General features: G+C 39.2%; 1 protein-coding gene and 1 non-coding gene across 2 annotated transcripts in view; both read left to right on the plus strand.

The window, feature by feature from the left end:
• The window catches only part of MID1 (midline 1), a 388,197-nt gene that overhangs the window by 91,516 nt on the left and 275,307 nt on the right, over positions 1 to 21,374 (plus strand). The window lies entirely within an intron of this gene.
• On the plus strand, positions 11,923 to 12,025 carry LOC126069823 (U6 spliceosomal RNA). Its single transcript, XR_007516089.1, has one exon. It is a non-coding gene; the product is annotated as a U6 spliceosomal RNA (small nuclear RNA).

A 21,374-nucleotide genomic window follows, 5' to 3' on the forward strand; every position in this document is an offset into this window, starting at 1 on the left:
GGCAAGCTTAATCGGACCGCTGGGTCCACCCAGAGGGCAGGAGATTTAAGGAGACAAAATATAGTCTCTCCTAGCACCCCCTTGAGCATGAAGAGTGTCAGTTAAGAGGGCCCTGATGTGGATGTTTGATGCAATTGCTTGGTTCTGTGGAAACCAGTTTTGCAAGAATTCTGAGAAAGTCTGTCAAATCACTCATCCTTGGAGCTTATTTTTGTTCCTAGGCATATTTTTGAAGGAATAAAAGTAGGATTTTCATAAGATCTCTCAAACTGCTTAATTGAGAAGGAAAAGTAATATTCCCAGACTCTTGCTTTCCTACAAGGTGAGGGAGGGATGCAGAGACTATTTTGAACAATGTGTACATATACTTATGTGAGAATATACATATGTATATGTATACACAGTATACATACATAGATGCACTTTCCCCAAATATATTTTATACAAGTGTGTTTATGTACATATGTATACACTGTATCTGAATGTGAATCTATATTGTGCACACATATACATACAAACACTCTAAAACCTGAGACCTTATTTAAATACTTGATTACACAAAGACACTATTTTGGATGTTATCATGAACCATTGTTAGAGATGAAAAACTGCAGTGCTTTGAGTTTCTCACTTTATTTAAAGATAATACTATGCCACTTCTTGATTTCCGCTTAAATTAGGTTTAAGCACCTCCTAAAAAAGAAATCTTAAATAGCTCTCACAAATAAGATAAAAAGGAAATGAGCTCTAGCTCAAAGTATCTTGCACTATCCAGGAAAGGAAAGCAGGCCTGGGGAATTCACGAAAACCCGGAATCCGGAAATCTAGAGCGTTTGTAGTGAGTGAACTAAATCCACATTTCAACGCCTCTCTCCTGCTTCTCCGCCACACTTCCGGGGTCTGAAGGCAGCCTGGTGACCTTGAGAACCACACCCTGCTTTTGACGTCATCAAACCCCGACGCGTGGGAACAGCTGTACGTTTGGTTCTCTGTGGCAAGGAGGGGGAGGAGCTCAGACTGGAACAAAAAAAGAAGCAGGAACCTCAGGGGCAGAGTGCTTCTCTGCAGTTTACAAACAAAAGCTGAATAATAGAGCCGCTGTGAAGGGTTGCTTTAAAAACAACCCTTCCCACCCACCACTAAAAAGCCCTCTGATTTGAAATTCAGTGTGAAACTAGTAATTATAATAAAGAAAACAATTTTGGATTAAAGCTATCATAGCTAACTCTTTGACTACTGATCTTAATTGATTTATAGTATTTACTCCATGGTAGAGGTTTAGAGGTTAGAAAGATAGTCAAAGGATCAAACTCTGACAATGTACCTTAAAAAACACAAATGAGAATAATTATATGCCAGAATTTTTTGTCTTTAAGGACAGACCATTTTAAAGTTTGAACAATAAGAAATTTAAACAGAACTTCACCTTGGCACTCACATATACATCAAATTCAACATGTAAAAGGTGAGGGAAAATCTTGGGAACAGTGGTGATGTTTGCACAACATGTTCACTGTAATTAATGTCACTGAATTGTACACATAAAAAATGTTACAATGTCACTAAATTGTACATACAAAAATGTCAAAATGGCAAATATTTTGTTACATGTGTGTATGTGTGTGTAAGTGTGTAAATATACATATATATGGGGCCCTGGTGACACAGTGGTTAAGCGTTTGGCTGCTAACCAAAAGGTTGGCAGTTCGAATCCACCAGCCGCTCCTTGGAAGCCCTGTGGGGCAGTTCTACTCCGTCCTAGAGGGTCACTATGAGTCGGAATTGACGGGTTTGGTTTTTTGGTTTATGGCTCAGCCAACTTGACACATACACTAATCATCACACCAGGGGGCTCTTTACCACTCACCACCAGGACTCATATATATATATATATATATATATATATATATATATATATATATATATATATATACATGTCACAATAAAAAAAAAAATCCCCTAACCTCATTCATAGAGAACAGGTAATAGGTTTTATTTTAGTATAGGTGTTACGGGTTGCTTTGTGTCCCCTCAAAAGATGTGCTGAAGTCCTGATCCCTAGCACCTGTGAGCTTGACATTGTTTGACAACAGGGTATTTGCAGATACAATTAGTTGAGTTAACATGAGGTCATGCTAGAGTAGGGTGGGTCCTAACTCCATCTGAGTGGTGTCCTTATAAAAGAGAAGAGACACAGAGAGATACAGAGGGAAGACAGTGATGTGAAGACAGAGTAGAGATTGGAGTGATGCACTTACAAGCCAAGGAGCGTCAAGGATCGCAGGCTGCCACCAGAAGCTAGAAGAGAGGCATGGACCAGATTCTCCCTCAGAGCCTCCAGAAGGAGACAATACAGCCGACACCCTGATCTCGGACTCCTAGCCTCCAGAACTCTGAGTCAATAAATTCTGTTGCTTTAAGGCAACCAATCAGTGGTACTTTGTTAAGCAGCCCCAGGAAACTAATGCAATAGGAAAAAAATACATAAATACAAACAACAAGAAAAATAAAGGCAGAGAGAAGGTATGTTTTAATTGGAGGCCACTACCTTGTGTGTGTAGTGTGTTTTAAAATCCCTGTTGTATCGGATGCAATTTAAATGGGAAATGGAGGAGTGAGATACCAAATGGAAGTGGCCTCTATGTGCAGTTGACCCTGGAGTTTGCTGTGTTGCATTTTGAATAAACAGGCAGAAACTGACAAGCCACCACTGTGAGAAAGATGCAGCCCCTGCCACCGCTGAGCTCAGAAGAGCGAAGAATCTGGAAATCACAGCCCTTATTGCTAATTGAGGTATATTTGACACCAGGTGAAATGCATAGACCCCAAATGTATAATTGAATGAGTTTTAATAAAGGTATACACACATGTAACCATCACCCAGCCATACAGAACATTGCTATTATCCCAGAAAAGTTCCTTCATGTTCCTTCCCAGGAGCAACAACTTTTCTCACTTCCACCACCATATAAATGGAATCATACCTCTTGTACTATTTGTGCATGGTCTCTTTTGCCCAGCACAGTGTTTAATTCTTCCTTTGTTGTTGTCTGCACCAATTTATGGTTCCTTTTTATGGCTGAATAGTACTTCTTTGTATGAACTTAAGACAATTTGTTTATCCATTCACCATCTGATGGACGTTTGAGTTGTATCCAATTTTGGTACACGAGTAAAGCTGCTCTAAACATTTGTGTACGAGTCTTGGCAAGGACATAATGTTTTTATCTCCCATAAGTAAATAGCTAGAAGCAGAATTGTTAGGTCACAGAATGGGTATATATTTACATATATATGTGTATATATATATATATATATATATATTATAGGCTCGCTATGAATCGGAATCGCCTCGACAGCAACAGGTTTGGGTTTTTTGGTTTTACAATTACTAGTAACTGCCAAACAGTTTTCCAGTGTGCTTGTACAGGTCTACATTCTCAGCAGCAGTGTACGAGTCTTCATTCCTCTGGTTGCTTTACATTCTAACATTTGGTGATGTCAGTCTTTTCAGTTTTTACCATTCCAGTGGGCATGAAATGGTGTCTTATTGTGGCTTCAATTTGCATTTCCCTGATGAAAAATTGGTGTTGAGAAAATTTTTCTATGCTTATTAGTAATTCATATACCTTCCATTGTGAAGTTTCTGTTCAAATGTTTTGCCCATTTTTATTGGGTTGATTGTCTATTATTGAATTGCTCTTTATATAGTCTGGATACAAATCCTGTGTCAGATATATACATTGGTAATATTTTGTCCAGTCTATATATTTTTTTTTATATATTGCCTGGGTGTCACAAATGGCTAAGTGCTTGACAATTAGCCAAAAGGTTGATAGTTCAAACCCACCCAGAGGCACCCAGGAAGACAGGCCTGGCGATCTGCTTCAGAAAGGTCGTAGCCTTGAAAACCCTATGGAGCAGTTCTACTATGCACACATGGGGTCACCATGAGTTGGAATTGACTCAGTGGCAACTAACAACAACAACATATCTTGGCTTTTAATTTTCTTAACAGTGTCTTTTGATGGGCAGAACTTTTGAATTTAGATGAAACACTGTTTTTTCCTTTACTTTTACTACTTTTTATGTTTTCTCTAAGAAATGTTTTCCTACCTTAGGGCTGTGACATGTTGGCCTCTGATTTTTTTCTAGAAGTTTTTAGTTTTAGCTTTTAAGTTTAGGTCTATGATCTATCTCAAATTAATGTCTGTGTATAGTATGCAGGATAGATCGAGGTTCTTTTTTTTTTTTTCCATGTGATTATCCGGTTTTTCCAATGCCTTTTATTGAAAAGGCTGTCCTTCTCCTCATTTAATTCCCTTGGCGCCTTTGTTGAAAATCAATTGCCCATGCATATATGAATATATTTCTGGACTGTCTATTCTAGTTCATTGGATTCAGTCTGTCATTATGCAAATAATGTACTGTGTTGACTACTGTAGCTTTTAAGGAATAGTTATTAAATAAAGTAGGGTGGATTCTCCAGCCTTTTATTCTTTTTAAGATTGTTTTGACCAATCCAGTTCCTCTGCATTTCCATATAAATGTTGGAATCAATTTGTCAATTTTTAATTGTAATTGTATTGAATCTATAGATCAGTTAGGGGAGAAATGACCTCTTAACAATATTGAGTCTTACAATCAATAATCATGGTATATCTTTCCATTTATTTCTATCATTTTAAATTTCTGTCAGCAATAGTTTTCAATCTAGATGTTTCACACATCTATAGTTAATTTAATTCCCAAGTATTTTATGCTGCAATTATATAGAAATACAATTGAGTTTTATATTAATCGTGCATTCTGTGACATGGCTAAATATAATTATTTGAGCAGTTATTTTGTATATTCCTCAGAATTTTTCACATAAACGAGCATGTAATTTTTGAAATTTGACTATGCAAAGGGATTCAACTGTGTGAATCATAACAAATTATGGATAATATTGCAAAGAATGGGAATTCCAGAAGACTTCATTGCACTCATGCATAACCTGTACATAGACTAAGAGGTAGTCGTTCATACAGAAAAAGGGAATACTGTGTGGTTTAAAATAAGGAAAGGTGTGTGTAAGTGTTGTATCCTCTCACCATATTTATTCAATCTCTATACTGAGCAAATAATCTGAGAAGCTGGACTATATGAAGAAGAACAGGGCATCAGGATTGGAGGAAGACTCATTAACAACCTGTGATATGCAGATGACACAACCTTGCTTGCTGAAAGTGAAGAGGACTTGAAGCACTTACTGAAGAAGATCAAAGACTACATGCAGCCTTCAGTATGGATTACACCTCAACATAAAGAAAAGGAAAATCCTCACAACTGGACTAAGAAGCAACACCATGATAAACAGAGAAAATACGGAAGCTGTCAAGAACTTCGTTTTACTTAGATCCACAATCAACGCCCATGGAAGCAGCAGTCAAGAGATCAAACTACGTATTGCACTGGGAAAATCTACTGGAAAGGACCTCTTTAAAGTGTTAAAAAGCAAAGATGTCACCTTGAGAACTATGGTGCTTCTGACCCAAGCCATGGTATTTTCAATTGCCTCACATACGCATGTGAAAGCTGGATGATGAATAAGGAAGACTGAAGAATTGGTGCCTTTAAACTGTGGTGTTGGCGAAGAATATTGAATATACCATGGACTGCCAGAAGAACAAACAAATCTGTTTTGGAAGAGGTACAGCCAGAATGTTCCTCAGAAGCAAAGATGACGAGACTTTGTCTCACATACTTTGGACATGTTATCAGAATGGACCAGTCCCTGGAGAAGGGCGTCATGCTTGGTAAAGTACAAGGTCAGTGAAAAAGAGGAAGATCCTCAACGAGATGAATTGACACAGTGGCTGCAACAATGGGCTCAAACAGCGACGATTGTGAGGATGGCACAGGACCAGGCAGTTTTAAGTTCTGTTGTACATAGGGTCGCTAACAACACCTAACAACAACAGTTTTTGAAAAGGACAGGTTTACTTCTTCCTTTTAAATCTTTATATCTTTTATTTATTTTTCTTGCTGTATTGCACTGGCTGTGGCATCCAATACAATGATGAATAGCAGTAGTTAGAGCAGATATTCTTGCCTTGTTCTTCATTTTGGGGGAAAATGTTCGATATTTTACAATAAAGTATAATATACACCATAGGTTTTACATAAAAAAAATTTTTTTTTATAGACGCCCTTTTTTTTTTTTTATTAGGCTGAGAATGTTCCGTTCAATTCCTAGTTTACAGATGGTTTTTATGTCATAAATGGATGTTGGATTTTATAAAAATTCTTTTTCTCCGCTTATTGAAATGATTGTATAGTTTGTCTTCTTTTTGTTGTTAATGTAGTCAATTACATTGACTGACTGTGAATGTTAAGCTAACCTTATATTCCTGGTCATGATGTGTTATGCTTTTTACATGTTGCTGGACTCATTTGCTAACATGTAGTTAGAGACTTTTATGTTGATATTCCTAAGGGATATTGGTCTGTGACTTTCATTTCTTATATTTGCTTTTTTAGATTTTATTAGGATTATGCTGGCTTCATAAAATAAATTGGCAAAACATTCCTTCCTTCTATATTTTCTGAGTTTGTGTAAAACTAGCATTATTTCTTCCTTCTTTAACTGTATGATAGAATTCACTCGTGAAACCCTATGGGCATAGTGTTTTCATTTCAAGTTAAATTTCTTTAATAGTTATAAAAAAATTTTTTTATAGGGCTAATAAAATTTTCTATTTTATCTTTGTCAGTTTTGGTAACTTGTGCTTTTCTACAAATTTTTCCATTCCAGCTAAGTTGTTGAAATTTTGGCATAAAATTGTTTATAATATTACCTTATTATTTATTTGATGATTATAGGATCTGTGATAATTACCCCTCTTTCATTCCTAATATAGATAATCTGTGTTTTCTCTCTTTTTCCTTGATCAGTGTTCCCAAGAGTTTTATTAATCCATGAATTTTATTAATCCATTCAAAGAACCAACTTGTGGCTTTGTTTAATATCTGTATTATTTATCTTTTTTCTGTTTCATTGTTTACTGCTCTTATCTTTATTTTTCCTTCCTTCTATTGCTTTGGAAACATTGATGGTGTAGTGGTTAAGTGCTACGGCTGCTAACCAAAAGGTTGGCAGTTCGAATCCACCAGGCGCTCCTTGGAAACTCTATGGGGCAGTTCTACTCTGTCCTATAGGGTCGCTATGAGTTGCAGTCAACTCGACAGCACTGGGTAGGTAGGTAGGTCTATTGCTTTGGAGCCCTGGGGGCCTAGTGGTTCAGAGCTGGGCTGCTAACCAAAAGGTCAGCAGTTGGGATCCTAGGAAACTCTATGGGGCAGTTCGACTCTGTCCTATAGGGTCACTATGAGTCAGAATCAACTCAAAGGCAACAGGTTTGGTTTTGGAAGGAGACTCGACAGCAATTTTTTTTTTAAGGTGTAAAGCTAAGGAGCCCTGGTGGTACAACGGCTAAGCACTTGGCTGCTAACTGAAAGGTTGGTGGTTTGAACCCACCCATTGGCTCCATGGGAGAAAGACTTGGTGATCTTCTCTCATAAACATTACAGCCTAGAAAACCTATGGGGCAATTCGACTCTGTCACACGGGGTCACTATGAGTCTAATCTGACTTGACAGGACCTAACAACAACAACAAAAAAAAAAATACAACAACGAGGTGTAAATTTAGATAACTCTTATAGATTTTTAAATTTTCTTATTTTGTAAGCATTTAAATCTATAAATGTCCCTGTAAGCAATACTTTAACTGCATCCTGCAAGCTGTGATATGCTCTGCTTTCTTATTCATTCATTTCAATTTGTTTTCTAGTAACCCTTGTGATTCCTTCTTTTACTCAGGGACTATACTAATTAAAAAAAAAATACTATTTAGAATGTGTTATTTACTTTCCAAATATTCGAGGGTCTTCTAAATACTTGATCTATTTATTAATTGTATTATCGCTTGCTAAAAAGGGGGTACAAAAATGTCCAACTATGGTCATGGCTTGGACTTTTTCTCCTTAATCCTGTCCCTTTGTCTTCATTTCCTCTGAAGCTCTGGTATTAGGTACATACACATTTTTTTGCTGTTATGTCTTCCTGATGATTTATCCTTTTATCATTATGAAATGCTCCTCTTTGTCTCTGGTGATGTTTGTTGACTTGAAGTCTGCCTTGCCTGATATTAGCACAGCCCTGCCAGCTTTCTCATACCGAGCATTTGCATGGTGTATCTTTTTCCATTGTCTTACATTTAACCTCTTTGTGTCCTTATACTTAAAGTGCGCCTCTTGTAGACAGCATATAATTGGGTTTGGTTTTGTTTTGTTTTTATCCAGCCTGACACTCTTGGCCTTTTAATCATTAACACTCAGTCCCTTTGTATTTATTGGAATTATGGATTTGATTAGAATTAGGTCTACTACTTAGCTATTTGTTTTGTGGTTGTCCTATCTGCTTTTGATTCTTTCTTACTCCTTTACTGCCTTCTCTGCGTACTAATTGAATAATTAAATTCTTTTTATCTCAACTATTTGCAGGATTTAATTTCAATATTTTTGTGCACCTGTGCACTTGAGACACTATATAAATTAAAATGATGTTAATCATATATAGATAATATCAATGTCAATAATAAAAGGGCAGAATAGTAATAAACCAGCTGCTGTCAAGTTGAGTCTAGCCAGATTCAAATTATCAAGAGTCCAGTAAGATGTGATTTTTCTCTCTCTCGAGTATCTGATCTAAAAGGTTGGTTGATGGGAAACTTTTCCAGTCTCCTTGATCCAGGCATCACATGCTTTGATGTGAAGTTTTTTTTCCTTGTAAAAACAAAAGACTAGCTTTGAGATTAGATCTCAATTTTTATTCTTATAAACCTACCCACCCCCCCCAAAAAAACCCCACTGCCATTGAGTTGATTTTGACTCAAAACAACCTTATAGGACAGAGTACAACTGCCCCATAGTGTTTCCAAGGTTGTAATCTTTACAGAAGCAGACTGTCACATCTTTCTTCGTGGAGCAGCTGGTAGATTCGAACCACCAACCTTTGGGTTAGCAGCCAAGTGCTTTAACCACTGTGCTACCAGGACTCCTATAAACCTATATATTCTTATATTCTCCCTACCATATTTTCGCAGAGCATATAATTTAAATATTCAAAAATTAGGTGTCAGTATTTGTATTCAAATTTACACTACCCTCTGGGGTCGCTATGAGGCGAATCAACTAGATGGCAATGGGTTTTGTTTTGTTTTTTCTCAACCTTCATAACAAATATATACTAGGCTAATTGGTTTACACTTTGTTAAATGTAAAATGTAAGAATCCTCTTTCTTTCAAGCTTTGGAAAACATTTGGAGTCTCTAAAGTGCCATTTCTGGAAATAAAAGAAGTCCTGCCGTAAAAACTATTTTGATTATTTGTAAGAGTTATTGTCCAAGTTCTCAACATTTAGAGAGAGCTGTGTTTTGAAGTTAAGAGCCTGAAGTGAACAGTTGAGTGACTTAGAAAGCAGTCTATTATTTTATTTAATAATCACAGCTATATTTTTTGAAAGCTCAGTTGGGATAGCATCTGGATGAGACTTCATAATCATCGCTCCAGTTGCCAAAGTATAAAGCGGAAAACTTAATTTTTAAGTGAAAATTATTTTTTATTCTTTTCAGGAAGACGTAGAATGGCGTATATTTGAATAGACACAATGATTGCTTTACTTTTTTTTTCAGTTTTTTTTTTCCCCCTTTATATTCCTGACTTGAGGAAGGATTAGCATTCGGTAGCTATGGTTTAAGAATGCATGGTTGATGGCCCCGGGCAGCCATGGTTTGGGAATTTAATTTGGTCAGCCTAGGGTTTCTCAGGACAAAGGAGGAGGAAGGTGATAGCATGCCTAACGCTCGTCGCTGTTGGAAACGTGACCCTCTGCTTTTTGAATGGTCCCCAGTTGTCTGCAGGAGTGAGCCCCTATGACACAAGAGAGCAGTCAGGGAGGGGACAGTGAGTGAACATGGATGACAGAAGTGTCTGTGCCACCCATTCATTAGGGACTCACAAAGGGGGCATAGAAATCCTGGGCTTTTGTGGGACCTGAGACCTTCATATCAAATATCTGTCGGGTAATTTAATTACGCGGGCATGGTAGGAATGACACAGTGGTTACATTAATAAACTGAAGCATTAAAGAATAATAGGCCAGTTATTGCTGAATTATGGGAAACATGGTGCCTAGTCAGTCCTCGTGATATTAGAAGGAAGAAGGAAGGGCTTCCTATTTTGTGCTGGAAATGTGTAAAGAAGCAGTTTCTTGCCTTTCCAGACCTGTAGAAAACCTGGTACCGGCGAAGGCCCAAAGGCCATGCCCACTAGCATAAATTTCACTTTGTTTAAGATGCTTAAAATATCACAAGCTAAGTCTGTTTTGATGGCGCTAAATAAAATTGACTGAAGCCAGACATACTAATGAGCATAGGCCTCCGAACAGCCTTCCCGACAGATCTCGGACCTGATCCTTCCCATACTTTTGTCCGGTGCCTCCTGTTAATAGAATTCATTTTATACCATCATTGGCTAACAGGTTGGTAGCATAAAAGAAGTTACTTATTATTTAATAGAAGCTAAATCAATTTTTCCTCTCCACCCCATCCCTTCTGGCTGGGTGGAAGAAAATACCTTTTTGCCCTCCCGCAGGGGCAGGGGGAATAGGAACACCCATTTTATTTTGTATCATTTTTCACGAAGCATTTGTGTAACTGTGCCAACGCTGCTCCAAGAACTGTGATGTGGAAGGGGGAGAAGGAGAGGAATAAGATACAGTCCTTGCTTTCAGATCTCAATAGAGGAATTTATAGCTTTTTTTTTTAGCAGCCAGCCAGCTTCTCCCAGTAAACACATTAAAAGTTTTCTGCATAAACTCTCATAGTCATCGTCTTGGGGCCTGGCATGTCTTCCTGGATTTAAAAAAAAAAAAAGTTGATGATTTTCAAAGATCCATTCCAGCTCTACAATTATTTGGGCCTCTGAATTCTGGGGGAAAAAAATCATTTCTAGGAGAAACTAAACATTTCATGCGCACATACAGCAATCCCAGTGTACAGAGAATGATCCAAAGCGTTGCTCTGCAATAACACAAATGGTGTTTTGTGCTTTGGGGTTTTAGGAAACTCTTTTGGAATTCAAGTTTGAGCAAGTCAAATACCAGAATTTGAGGGAGCAGACAGCTTATATTCTTCAACCGAACTAGAGTTGTATGGTTTCAGGGAAAAAATAAAAAGAATTAAAGTATACCTGGGAACGTATTAGCAAGCACTGCATTTCCCAGGGGAGGTGAACACTGTTTCCGTTCCTAAAAGTTACATGGCAGTGATTCTTTAGGCCAGTAGTTCTCCAACTTGAGTGTGCATCAGAATCACCTAGAAGGCTTGTTAAAATACAGACTTCTGGTACCCAGCCTCAGAGTTCTGATTCAGTAGAACTGGGACAGAAGCCTGAGAATTTACATTCCTGACGAGTTCCCAGGTGATGCTGATGGCTACTGGGACTGGGGCTACACTTTGAAAAACACTCCTTTAGGCATTAGAATGACGATTCTCTCCGATCTGGAAGGACTATTGCAGAGTTCCCTCTGATTTAGCAGAATTAAGATGGATTTTCATCTGATTTTACCTCTACGTGCCTGTGGTGAACTACCCAAGACAAACCAAACCCAGCGCCACCGAGTCAATTCCAACTCATAGCGACCCTATAGGACAGAGTAGAACTGCCCCATAGTTTCCAAGGAGCACCTGGCGGATTCGAACTGCCGACCCTTTGGTTAGCAGCTGTAGCACTTAACCACTACGCCACCAGGGTTTCCTGTGGTGAACTAGTTCTTCATAATTCAAAGAGCAGTGTTAAAGAATAATAACAATGAGCGCTCACTTCGGCAGCACATATACCACAATTGGAGCGATACAGAGGATTAGCATGGCCTTAGCAAGAATGACACGCAAGTTTGTGAACTGCTCCATGTTTTGCGTGGTTCCTGAAGGTAGCACCCATTGTTGGATTATACCAGGCAAACAATATGAGTCAAGTCACCATATGACATCTAATACCGAGACTGATTTTTCACTACTACTCCTATTAAGGTAGAATTCTTGCCTTTCAGACAGGAGGCCCACGTTCGAGTCCCAGCCAGTGCACCACAAGTGCAGCCACCACCTGTGTGTCACTGGAGGCTTCTGTGTTGCTGTGATCTGAACAGATTTCAGTGGAGCTTCCAGACTAAGGTGGACAAGGAATAAAGGCCTGGCAACCTACTTTAGAAAATCAGCCAATGGAAACCCACGTTCAGTCTGAAAGAGGTCATGGTGCCAGTGCCGGGCCAGGCAGAGTTTTGATCCATTGTGCATGGGGTCACCATGAGTTGGGGGCCGACTTGCCAGTAGCCAACAATAACAACTAATAATAATAAAGATGATGATGACATAGGAACAGTACGCACTTCGTAGTGCCACATAACATAGATGTTACAGAAATGGAGATTGATCGCAGACTTAGTTCTTTGCTTCAGCCCTTCCGAGCATTCCATCGAGGTCAAGAATGTAGACTTGTAACATTTGTTAACTGTATCCTTCCCAGTCCCATTTTGGCATGTGCTTCAGGCAAAGGAGTGGAATCCAACCTTTGCCCACTGGTTTCTGTGCAGCCACAAGATTCAGAAAGAGTTTTGTCAGCAGTTTATGGCTCCCTGGCCCGCTCTAACCACAGGCCGGCCACCAAAAATGTGGGTCAGCGAGTTGCCAGCATGCCCACGTTCAGTGGTTGTAGGAACCAGAACACTCAAGTTCTACACATGTGATGCCACCACAGTCTAAAGATGGGAAATGAGGGCAAAGGCAAGCCCTGCTGTTCTTGGACTTGGTTCTTTTATGCCTTCCATTTCTAGAGCCAGATACCTCTTACATAATTTTATTTTTCTCTCATAAATTCTGCCAGAGGGTGGTTTCATTCAGGCTTGGTTTTTAGTCAGATGGATCTTCATTTTTCTCTTCTTTTTCACAGAAAAAGATGCACACAACTAAATTTTATATTCCAGACTAAATACCTAAAGCCCCCAACGTTCAATCTTAACCTGACTCATAAAACCTATAGTGCTAGAAATGCCGTCTTTTCTGGTTTGATTTTGTCGCAAAGTAAAAGTAAATAATTTAGTTTAAATGTTTGTTGTTTTTTCTTCCTGGGGAATTAGATTATTAGCTTCTTAAAATAATAAAAGCAATTTCTATTAATTGCATTAGATGGGGCATGCCAAAATTATCAATTTGTAAAGAACAACAAATGCTGCTCAGTTGAGATCCAGATAGTATCCGCTTGCTGTTTCTGGTCTAAATATCTAGTGAGAAGACAGGCTAAGATAAGATAAGGCTAAAGGAAAAGCCTTAGAACATATAATTTATCATATGCCTTGCTTACATAACTGTATCCAGAGGCTTAAAATCACATAGCGGATTTTTTTAAACTTCTATCTTGCTTCATTAAGAATTAAGGAGGCGAAGTTCTAGAAATATGATAGAGCATATTAAGAGGACTTGTGAGACAGTGCAGGAAAGAAAAAATATTTGGCTACCCTCCAAAGTTTATTGGCTTTATTATTTCTTTTGTGCAATATGCTCTTCTTTTTTGAAGAACATTGGCCCGTAGCGTGACATGTGGTTATGTTCGTTAATGTACAAAGATAAAAAAAAAATTTCACTATTATTTTAATGAGGGATATTTACCATGGCCAGTAGATCTTCAAATCAATTTTAAGAAATGATTTTATACAGCTTTTTCCATCTTAAGGAAAATATATTTATGATTTTTGCCTCAGATCTTAGAGAACACTATTGTATTCTCTTTGCTTTCCTTCAAAACCAGATCTCTCTTAAGTGGAGTGTTTTCTGGGAAAGCCATTGTGGAAATAGAGAGAGATGCAATCTGGGCCTCTGAGTACAAGCATTTGACTGGGGCTTGATTGCATTCATTTCGCTTCATTGGGGCCCTGAGTGGACACGTTGGATTTCTATACAGGGGTTTGCTGCCACCATCAGTGTCCCAGTGATGTCATCTCTGGGAGGAAAAAGAGGGCTGTGTTTTCTGTATTAAGAACATGTTAAGGAAATAAAAGGTATACAGATTGGGGAGGAAGAAATAAAACCGTCCTAGTTTGCAGATGGTAAAATTGCGTGTGCAGAAAAATCCCCCCAAATCAACAACCACAAAAAACCTCCTGAAACTAATAAGCTGTTATGACAACAAGGTAGCAGGATACAAAGTTAATATACAAAAGTCAATTGTTTTCCTAGATGCCAGCAGTGAACAATTGAAATTTTAGCACAGCACCGTTTACATTAGCACACACACCCCCACAAAGAAGAAATATTTAGGTATAAATCTAACAAAATAAATATAAGATCTATATGAAGAAAACTACAGAACTCTGATGAAAGAAATCAAAGAAGATCTAAATAAATGGGGACATATTTCATGTTCATGGATAGGATACAACTATTATTAAGATGTCAATTCTTCCGAAGTTGATCTATAGATTCAACGCAATCCTCCCCCCAAAATCTCAGCAAGTTATTTTATGGATATTGACAAGCTGATTCTAAAGTTTATATGGAAAGACAAAAGATCCAGAACAGAGTTGGAGGACTAACATTCACCCAACTTCAAGACTTTCTATAAAACTATAGTAATCAAGACAGTGTGATATTGGCGGAGGAACAAATAAATAGATTGGTGGAACAGACTAGAGAGCCCAGAAAGAAGATGTTACTGACCCAATTGCTTCTGCACTACTACAGTTTTTGAGCTCATGGCTATGGGCTGGTAATAACCAGGATGCTATAAATGGAACAACCCCCTTTGAAAATTAATCCCTCACTGGTTTCATCTGCTATTTGGATGAAAGCTTGCAGAAAAGCATGCAAATTGAACCTGCACAGCAATTTTTTAAAATATTAGCCCTCTTACTTTAGGAACTAAAACACTGCAGGAATATAGTTCAGAAATCAATCCCCAAACACTTAAACCCTTTTCTCCACAGATGACCACATTTTGTGAGTAAAAGAGCATTAGAATCCTATGATTAAACCCCGAAATCAACCAAGGTGGCTAAGCAAAACAGTAAAACCACAAAGTGGACCTGATGGCAAAAAGGAAAAGTTCATCCATTTATTTGATTTGCTTTTCTATTTTCCTGCAAAGAAATAAGCACTAATGAATCTATTTGAAAGTCCCACCTCCAATGACACCCCACTCATGAAGCCTTTCAGGTTTTTCCCAGCTGGAAATGATCTTGCCCTTGTCTTCTGAACTAGCATAGCATCCAGGCCTCTTTTATTGAATTATTAAATTTGACTACATATTCTCATCATTCCTGTGCATGCCTCATCTCTTTTCCTAGACTCCTTCGACATGAGAATCATACTTTGGACATCACTGTATTCTCCGAAAAGCCCAGCATCTTACTCTGTCAGCAGTCAAAAAATGAATGCTGAATAAGCATAGGTACGGGATCCGAAAAACCAAACCCAGTGCCATCGAGTCCATTCCGACTCATAGCCACCCTGCAGGACAGCGTAGAACTGCCCCACAGAGTTTCCAAGGAGCACCTGGCAGATTCGAACTGCTGACCACTTGGTTAGCAGCCATAGCACTTAACCACTATGCCACCAGGGTACAGGATAAAAATATAATTTACAGAACCCAGTGCTAAATGAAAATGTGGGGCCCCTCATTTAAAAATTAAGAATTTCAAGATGACGACCAACCAACCAACCAACCAAGCAGTTGCCATAGGGTCAATTCCGATTCGTGGCAACCTCATGAACTGTGTTCCACAGGGTTTTTAACAGCTAATTTTGGGGGAGTAGACTTCCAAGGCTTTCTTCAGGGCACCTCCAGGTGGACTCAAGCCTCCAGCCTTTCAGTTAGCAGCCAAGCACATTAAACATTTGCATCACCCAGGGACTCCAAGATGGTGCCAGCAGAGCCTTAAAGCAAGCTCAGGGACCTTCAAAGTACAAGGCCCTGTGCAAGAACACAGGTTGCACGCTCATGAAGCCAGTGCTGCATATGTATAAATCAATGAATGAATCCATCAGTCCTACTCACATAACCAGCCAAAGCCATGGTTTTTAGTTGTCTAATCACAGTTTAATTTTAAGGAGCCCTGGTGGTGCAATGGGTAAAGCACTTGGCTGCTAACCAAAAGGTCAGTGGTTCAAACCCACCAGCAGCTCCACAGGAGAAAAGGCCTGGCCATCTGCTCCCGTAAAGATTACAGCCTTGGAAACCCTATGGGGCAGTTCTACTCTGTCCTACAGGGCCACTATGAGTCAGAATCAACTTGACAGTATACGACAACAAACAACAATCATGGCTTGGGTTTAAAATCAAGCAACAACAAAAAGAAAACACACACATACAAAATATCCAGGAGCCAATTTTTTTCCTTCCTTGAGGCAATTATATCTTGTCTTCCTTTACTTATGGCTTGTTTCTTTTGTATCTCAGAGCTTAACAGCCGCCATTGAGAGGGTCATCAGAATTTGCTGACAGTGTGCTGTTTACTAAAAGCGTGATCAGTCTGCAATACATAGTGACAGTCTCCTTTTACTACCCCTTAGTTATTTTTAGCCATTTGAAGTTACAGGTAATTAAAATAGTTCAAGAACTGATAAACGAGGTAAAGCAACTACACCTTTAATGAAACACGGCTGCTTCCCTGAACTTTCTCAAATGACCGTTGGTGTTTTATTATCAATTTTTGGCTTCATCATGTATTTCTCAGAAGCCTGGGAATGTCAGTGTGATGTGTGCTTGTCTTGGCAAATTCCTGTTACGGTGTCTAATAGTAGAAGTACGGAGGGCACACGGGGCTCTAACTCAGAAAGCCCTCAGTTGGTAGGTGAGGCTTGCCTTCGCAGGGCTGCGAGAGGGGCGCTCTACGAAAGGAAAATTGGAGAGCACAGTCAGCACCGGAAAAATTCATGAAATGTGGTCTTGTCCAGATAGTGAGAAAATAATTGTCTCCAGGTTTGATGAAGGGTTTCTAGTGCTAGCATTTTAGGATGAAATACAGCTGGTTTCGAATTCCACTGTCAACTCAGAATCAAGCTAATTTCATGTGGTTTGAGGTTTTTGCAACTACTTTTTTGCAGAGTACTTCTCAGGACTTTTTGTTCCAAAAACACCCTTGAGTAGGGAAAAAAAGAAAAAAAATTACTTCAGCCCCTGTAGGAAACTTACTGGGCAACCGTTTCTGATTCTCCCCAGCAGAGGGCATCATTACACCTCCCTGGCTTCTGCAAGATCCTTCCTGAAACGTCTCAAAGAGGTTCTTTAGACCCCTCAACCTGGGCACCCAATCGCTCAGATAAGAAAGCAAAAAAAAAATCTAGCAAGAAAAGACAGCTACACTTTCCAGGGACGGCAGCGTCTGCAGTGCTAGCTAGCAGTGTCAGCAGTTGCTACAGGGGATCTCCCCAGAGAACTTACTAAGACGTGCTTTGGGCCCGGTTGCGGAATGTATAGCCTCCCTTTGTTCCTATCTATTTCCTGAGCCAGTCCCTCCAGTCATCTCAGAAATTTCTTTTCTGCTTAAATAAATAATAAAAACGAGCACATTAAGATACATTTCGGTTTTCCTCTTTCTGGCTTATTTCCATTAACCCTGCTACTGAAAGGATCGGAGATTTTCTCAGCCAGGGGAGGCATTTTTGTTGCTTTCATCACTGATTTGGACGGGGAGAACAATGGGCTAATTCCTGTTGGTCTTAGATTTTTGTCTTGCCCCACTGGAATGGTCATCGTGTCCTTCGGGACGAGTTGAAGATTTATCTTCTCCAATTGATTTATAATAAACAAGTGGCCAGCATTGACAGCCATCCAGATCACATAAGCTATTCTTCAAGGCATTTCTTATACTCCAAATTGAAAATCGCTTATGTAATTTGCTATTGTTTATAATAACAACATGGACTTCGGTGGAGAGAGGCAGTAAGGTGGACCCTTTTGCATAGCAAAAGAAAATGTGGAGGTAAAAGGAGCTTTAGAGAAACTTACATCTCCTGTCTCCCAGCTCTAGACAAGAAGCATCATCTATTATCTGAGTTTTATGCAGCTACAGGCTTTTAATATTATACTTGACATAGGATAACATCAAAATGTTTGTTCTAACCATACATTTACTCAGTAGTATAAGGAGGTGGCCAAAGAGCTGTGTGGGTGGCAATTTGGAAATATTTCTACACTTAATCCCTAAAATAACAAGCCTGTGTCCTAAAGAAGAAAAGATCTTCTTTACTGAATGCAGAGCTACCGATTTGGCCCGAATTTTTTCAGAAAGGTATGCTCTTAGATTTTAATCCCCTTTGCCCAAGGAAACGATTCTTGGTTTTGCTAGCATTATTTGTCAAGAAAGTTTTTCACCCCCAGGATTCTTACATTCCAAGTTGTGCTTTGGGTGAGGGGAAATTCGATCCCGGGGTTTGGGTGCAGAACGGCCATGGAAAATACTTGTTGTTTGATAACGTTGCTGAAGCGTTAGCGAAGAATGCTGTATCTTTTGATCTGATAAGCCAGAGACTCACAAAATTAAACTTTATATTAATTTATCCCTGAGTTTCAAACAAACATTTGACATCTGTTTCTACTCAGTTCTGTGAATATGGTATTGGATTAATTACTCTTTAAGTCACACTGCGGAAAGCTGTCCTTTTGTTCTGCTTACAGATAAATATATCTGTTCACATACGCACATATGTCCGGAAAATGTCCTATTTAACACAAGAAAACCTCTTAGCACCTAACGTCATTTTTGAAAAAAGACCAACTTTCTAATGCATGCCAATTAAATTAGTTCTTTAAAAATTGCAATATATACAGTATACAAAATAGAATATTATGTTTTGAATAGAATAAAATTGGAATGATAAACACTTTTTTGAAATTGTTGTATCTTAGTGGTAGATTTTCTTTTTAAAACAAAGCTTGGTATTCTACATATTGTCACTAATTGCTTTTGTGGTTATTTTTTTCCTTTTGTCTGATGATATTGTTCCTTTATGTTAACGTCTTGGCAGGCTCCTTCAATGTAAAATATTTTCAAGCTCTACCAGACATTGCTTCATTTTCATTCTTTTTTCATTATGTTTGGAGTTTTATGAAACGAGGCTATTGGCATGTTACATGTGACTAATTTTAATCCATGGCTATCTTCGAGCATGGGCTACAGTTAAATAAGCAACACCGCTAAGACAATTGATACATGAGCCACGTTAGAAGGTTCCAGATTCGATTAGCAAAAATAGATCTCACTTAAATTTTAAAGACTGTGTGTGTTCTATACAAGATCAGCAACTGTCAGAGGTGAATTTGGAAGAGGAATTCTTTCTCTTGCCACCGAGGCACTGTGAGCTGTATAGGTGCCCAGGGATCAACAGCCACATGACCTAGGGCTCCCTTTGGAGTTGAGTGTCTTCCATATCCTCTCTGATTCAACTTTAACCCGGGCTTTGCTTTGAGCTGTGCCTCCAGGAAGGCATGCGTTATCCATAGGCTGGCAGACAAATGAATGTTTCTGGCTGTGTGGATTGCCAAGGACTGGCACAAACGGGGATTCTCACTAGCCCTTCAATTGCATTTTTTTAAAAGAGTTGTTAGCTGCAGTTGAGTTGACTTCTACTCATGGTGACCTTATTATGTACAACAGAACAAAACATCGCCTGGTCTTGCATCATCCACACAGTCTTTAGAGCGTTCAAGTTCATCATTGCGGCTATTGTACTGATCCATCTCACTGAGGGATTCCCTCACCCTCATCAGCCCTCTACTGCATCACACACGATGTCCTCCTCCAGTGACTGACCCCTCCTGATGAAGTGTCCAAAGCACGCGAGTTGGACAATGTTCTGTTGTGATCCAGAAGGTTTTCGATTTTCGGAAGTAGATCATTAGGCCTTTCTTCCTAGTCTGTCTTATCCGGGAAACTCTGCTGAAATCTCTCCACTATGGGTAACCCTGATGGTATTTGAAATACCAGTGGCATAGCTTCCAGCATCACAACAACACACAGGCCACCACAGTGTGACAAACTGACAGATGGGTGGTGGTTTTTTAAGAGTTGTTGTCGTGTGCCATCACATTGATTCCAACTCATAGTGACCCTATAGAGCGGAGTAGAACTGCCCCATAGGGTTTTCTAGGCTGTAATCTTTACGGGAGCAGGTCACCAGGTCTTTTCTCCCGCGGAGTGGCTGGTGAGTTCGAACTGCTGGTCTTTCAGTTAACAGCTAAGTGCTTAACCATTGTGCCTTCAGGGCTTCCTCTTTTAAGAGTAGTAGTCCTTTCAAATGCAAGGAAAAGCATCTTGCTATGGAGCCTATAAGAGGGAATTCTGATAGAGCATAAATCCTAAGGGTTCTAAATACAGTGATGCCCCTGGGAAGAATGAGTTCTTAAACCAGGGTTGCCTTGTAATAGTAATTGGAAACATGGTGTTTTCTTTCCTACATGTTCCCAGTCCCATTGTCCTAGGTCACCCAAATGCCAACATGCATAATGATATGTTTTCAAAGATTGAGGTTGAGATGAATGCAGAGGTGATCAGGAAACTTAAACTACTACCATCATTATTGTAAAAAGACTGGGCATGCTCAGGACATTTTGTCAAGACTGGATACCCCATCTAGCCCTGGCCTGAACCCTACTAAATAGCAACACTTACATTCTGAAGATCTTCAGACCATCTGAACTAGTGGCCTTTAAGTCTACACATCCATGAGATCAGAGGCTGCATTGGCAGCAAGATTCCAAGTGAAAAATCTCAACCCAGATTTTATATTTTTAACTTGAATTGTTGAGGTTAAGGGGACATCTTAACTTGTTCTTGACTAACAGTAGCCAAACCTAGAGCTTCCTTAACAAATTCTCTGTTTTTCTGTGTCTCTATCTCTCTGTCATTTTTTTAGTTAAAGCAATGGTTCTTGAACTTGAATGAGCATGTTATCAACATCAACTGGAAGGCTTGTTAAAAGACAGTGAGCCCACCACCAGAGCTGATTCGGTAGGCCTACGGTGTTGTTGTGTGCAGTCAAATCAATTCCAACTCATAGCGACCCTATAGGACAGAATAGAATTGTCCCATACGGTTTCCTAGGCTATAATCTTTACAGGAGTAGATCGCCGGATCTTTTTCACCTGGGAGCTGCTGGGTGGGTTTGAACCGCAGGCCTTTCGGTTAGCAGCAGCAGGGCTCCTTAGGTCTGGGGCAGGGCCTGAGAATTTGCATTTCTAATGAGCTATCTGGTGATGCTGATGCTGCTGGTCTCA

Source organism: Elephas maximus, chromosome X, assembly GCF_024166365.1.
Source record: "Elephas maximus indicus isolate mEleMax1 chromosome X, mEleMax1 primary haplotype, whole genome shotgun sequence".
NCBI classification, from domain to species: Eukaryota; Metazoa; Chordata; class Mammalia; order Proboscidea; family Elephantidae; genus Elephas; species Elephas maximus.